This window comes from Canis aureus, chromosome 26 (genome assembly GCF_053574225.1).
Source record: "Canis aureus isolate CA01 chromosome 26, VMU_Caureus_v.1.0, whole genome shotgun sequence".
Taxonomy (NCBI): domain Eukaryota; kingdom Metazoa; phylum Chordata; class Mammalia; order Carnivora; family Canidae; genus Canis; species Canis aureus.
In genome coordinates, this window is record NC_135636.1 from 28,048,057 (window position 1) to 28,053,208 (window position 5,152).

The window sequence follows — 5,152 nt, forward strand, 5'->3', positions numbered from 1 at the left end:
TCTCTCTGTGTGTCTCTCATGAATAAATAAATAAAATCTTAAAAAAAAAAAAAGGGAGTCTGGTTCTGAGTTTGCTAGGGGACTCTGGGAGGGGGCAAAGCTACCCTGAAATGTTTAAAAGGAAGGGCTTTTCTCCTTAGTAGTTCTTGGGTGTCCTTGGCACCTCAGGGAGATATTCTGAATTCTGTCTTCAGCATCTCAGGGGAGGGAGGCTCCTCAGAAGACACAGGGAGAGCTTGAGCTTCAAGAGCTCAGGCCCAGGGACACCTGAGTGGCTCAGCAGTTGGTGTATCAAGGGCTGGGAGACATATTCACCGAGCAGAGTTGAATCCTAAACCCAGAATTTTCCCACCCATGTGTGAGCACACTGCCTAATGCATGGTAGATACATAGTAGGTACAAAATAACTGAATGGAGGCATCCTTAGGACCTTGAAGAAAGCCAAGGAAGCCTTGGCCTGCTCCTCAGCAGGAATGAGCTATCCAGGCATGAGAGGCCCTATCCTACCACGGAAGCTCTTCATTTCCCTCCCATGACTCTAACAGGTGCATCTCACTTTATAGTCTGCAGGCAGGGACAGCTGGTACCCCTTAGCTTCTTAGGATAACACTGAGTGGCACCTGATGGGGTGTGCAATTACCCCCATTGGCCCAGCAGGGTTGCCCACACCACCTTTGGTGCTGGAAGTCAACACACTAGATCCAAAGACCACCATCCTCCTCCTTCTACCCCAGAAGACCTCCCTTTGCCCCCACCTCCATCCCAGGCCTCTTAGCTCAGCTGGGGAGCAAATAGCCCAAAACACCTCTCTCATTCACCTGCCTTGGTGGCCTAATGGCATCACTCCTGAAGGTCTTCCCCAAAGGCATCACTCCTGAAGGTCTTTTTAAGGAAATATACTTTTTAAGAAGTAGTTTCCAAATGTTTTTCAAAGCTAATGATTCATTTCCTCAAATAAAAGCTTGCAAAGAAACCTGATTCATAAGGCAGATGACAAAGAGAGGCCCTGATTAGAATAATGCTGGGGGCTAGAGATCTGCTGCTCTAGCTCCACCTTCTAACCTGCAAAGCAGACGTGTCTGAGGAACCTCTATGCTCCATGGAGTTAAGGCAGTGAGCTACCCAGGAGGGAGGCCCCAGTGCACGAACCATCAAGAACCAAGGAGCAAAGTGCTAAGGGAAGTGAACAGAGGATGGAGGCGTTTTGACAGCTAGGATAGTAACCTAAAGAATAGAAGAAGGGGCACCTGGTTGGTTGACCATGCTCCTCCACTCTCGATCTCAGAGTGGTGAGTTCGAGCCCCATGTTGGGTGTAGAGATTACTTAAAAGAATCAACGGGGGGAAGTTCCTCAGAAGTAAGAAAGGAGCCTAGAAGGGAGGACACAGAAGGCTCTCACTCTTCCCCACTGGCAGCAAGGCACCCCTACTCCCCAGCTGAAGGCTCTGCCTCCTCCACACCTCGTCCAATACCCATTTCAATCCTGTTGCCCTACTTTGTAAATGACTCTCACATCCATCAGCAATACCACATGGACAAGGCACCCATTGTCTCTCACCTGGATTATAATATAGCAGCCAGAAAAGACTTTTCAAAACATAAGTCAAATCATATCACTCCCTGATGAAAACCCTCCAATGGCCTCCCATCCAACGCAGAAGAAAATCCACCGTCTTTACCACAGCCCCCAGCCTCTGCCTCTACTGGTCTCTAGTTGCCTCCCTGCCACCCCCTTGCCCTCCCTAGTCAGGCACACTGGCCTTGACTTGCTCCCCACGGGATTGATCCCTACTGCAAGGCTTGTGAAAGCCACTCCCTCTCCTTCTTTCCCTCACCCTGCGTGGGATAGTATCTTCTCATCCTTTAGATCAACTAAGAAATCACTTCATCTGGGGCAACTGAGTAGCTTGGTGGGTTAAGTGTCTGCCTTTGGCTCAGTTCATGATCCCAGAGTCCTGGGATTGAACCCCACTTTGGGCTCTCTGCCTGCTTCTCCCTGTCCCTCTACTTCTCCCTCTCCTGCTCCCCCTGCTCGTGCTCTCTGGCTCAAGCTCGCTCTCTCTCTCTCTCTTAAATAAATAAATAAATAAAATCTTTTTTAAAAAAAGATCACCTTATCTAAGAGGCCCTCCACTACTCGCATCTCAAACTTTCTTTCAAAACACTTAGCACAACTTGTCATTATTTTATTGAATGGTCTGTTTACTTCTTCTGTGTCTGTCTCTCTGACTACAAATTATGAGAGGAGAGACCATGGCTCATTGATGCATTCCTGGGCTTGGTACATAGTAGGTGCTTAATAAATATTTGACGAATACATGAATGGAGAGATGAATGAAAGGAAGGATGTGTGGTAGACGGATGAACTCATCACCCCTAATTCAGGCCCTGCTTCCATCTGAGGACACACTACTGCTAGAAACCAGAGGGTAGGTAGGGCCAAGGACTCCAGATCTTCCATTTGTATAAAGATATATTCCAAGGAGAAATAATCCTTATCCATTTATTAGAGCAAAGAACTCTTTTACGTGATACCTTAAAGTAAACAAAACCTAGTTTGAGATGTTAGATGGAGTCAAACTGCTTTTCCTTCTAGCATAAACTTGTAATTCAGATATTTCACTAAATGATACTCACCTTCCCCCACAAGAAACCCAAATGCCTGAGGTTGACAAGAGCAAGCCAGATCTCACGCTGATCAGGAATCTTGAAGATATTCATTTTCTTTGAAGTGTCTATGATAAATTTTCACTTCTGGAGATTTTCTAAAGAAATCATCAAAGATTCAGAGAAACATTTAAGGGCAAGGCTGGTTGCCACAGCATTGGTTTTATGATGAAAATTTGGGAACAAGCTACATGTCCAACAAGAGAGGATTTATTTTTTTTAAGATTTTATTTATTTATTCATGAGAGACACAGAGAGAAGAGGCAGAGACACAGGCAGAGAAGCAGGCTCCATGCAGGGAGCCCGATGTGGGACTCGATCCCAGGACTCCAGGATCATGCCTTGAGCCAAAGGCAGACGCTCAACCACTAAGCCACCCAAGAAGCCCCAAGAGGATTTATTTTTTTCTGACAAATTCTTAGTAAGAAATATTACATAGCCATTAAAGTCATGCTCTTATCTTTTTAAAAAAGATTTATTTATTTTAGGGTGGGTGGTTCAGTGGTTGAGCATCTACCTTTGGCTCAGGTCATGATGCTGGGTCCTGAGATTGAGTCCTGCATCGGGCTCCCGGCAGGGAATCTGCTTCTGCCTTTGCCTATGTCTCTCCCTCTCTCTCTGTGTCTCTCATGAATAAATAAATATAATATTTTTTTTTAATTATTTACTTTAGAGAGAGAGCAAGAAAGAGCGTGGTGTGGAGAGACGGGGGAAGGTAAAGTGAGTCTCAAGTAGACTGCACAGAGCACAGAGCCCAACATGGGGCTCCATCTCACAACACTGAGATCACGACCTAAGCCAAAACCCAGAGTCAGGCGCTTAACTGCCCTGCCCCACCCACAACCCCTAAAGTCATGCTTTCAAAGAACATTTGGTGTCAAAAGAAAATACTCACAAGAAAATCAGGATGCATGGGATGCCTGGGGGGCTCAGTGGTGAAGTGTCTGCCTTTGGCTCAGAGCGTGATCCCAGAGTCCCAGGATGAGGTCCCGTATCGGGCTCCCTGCATGGAGCCTGCTTCTCCCTCTGCCCGTGTCTCTGCCTCTTTTTTTTTTTTTTAATTTTTTTTTCGTGTCTCTGCCTCTTTCGCTTTCTCTCTCTCTCTCTGTGTGTCTCATGAATAAATAAATAAAATCTTTAAAAAAAATCAGGATACAAAATTAGAATAAGATCCCCCCCCAAAAAAGAATAAGATCCCAGACTTGAATATATATAAAATAAATTAATTCAAAATGTTATGTAATTGTCAGATGCTTGAGTTGGTAGGATTGCAAATGATTTTTATTTTCTTCTTAACATCTTTTCCAAACATTTTATGGTTAATATGATTGACTTTTATCATTAGAGGAAAAAAATGTCCGATTTATTCAATAAATAGGATATCAAGCACCTACTCTGTGCCATGTGAGCAAAACAAAGCAAGAGCAAGAATGATTTCTGCCTCCTGAAGCTTGTGAGGCTCAGCTAACAAACAGACACATGACTACAAATTCCAATGATGGCTAAGAAGGAAAACCACAGGGGTACTGGAAGATAATAATGCAGGCGTGCCTGATTTCACCAAGGTGCCAGGGAAGGCCTCTCAGAGGTAACATACAAGCTGAGACCTGTAGGATGAAAAAATTAGGCAAAATGTGGAGGAAAGGGATCAAGGCAATGGGGCCAGAATGTGCAAAGGGTCCTGAGACAGGAACAAGGTAGGTATAGCCAAGAAACTAAAAGAAAGCTAATGCAACTAAAGAGATTAGCAAGAAGTGTTGGAGAATGAGGTTAGAGAGGCAGACAGGAGTCAAACCAGACAAAGCGGGATCCCTGGGTGGCGCAGCGGTTTGGCGCCTGCCTTTGGCCCAGGGCGCGATCCTGGGGATCCAGGATCGAGTCCCACATCGGGCTCCCGGTGCATGGAGCCTGCTTCTCCCTCTGCCTGTGTCTCTGCCTCTCTCTCTCTCTGTGACTATCATAAATAAGTAAAAATTAAAAAAATAAATTCAAACCAGACAAAGCCTCACAGGCCAAGGCCAAAAATAAAGATCTTACTCTGTGTGCAATAGTCAATTATTGCTAAATATTGAGCAAGAGTTATATGATCCAAATTATGTCATATATATATGACATAATTATATGTATATATGATCATTATAATTAGTATAACATATTAATTATATAATTAATATAATTATATACATATATATATAATTTATTTAGAGAGAGAAAGAGCAAGGGGAGGGGGAAAGGGAGAGGGAGAGAGAGAATCCCAAGCAGACTCCTGCACTGAGCACAGAGCCTGACACAGGGCTCAATCCCATGACCCTGAGATCATGACCTGAGCCGAAATCAAGAGTCAGATGTTTAACCAACTAAGGCACCCAGGCACCCCTGAATTATGTCATATATTTTTAGGAGAGAAAAGATTGAACCAGAGCTTCAAAGCTACAGACCCATAGAGCTTTGGGGGATAATCCAATGTCTTTTATCATAAGAAGTC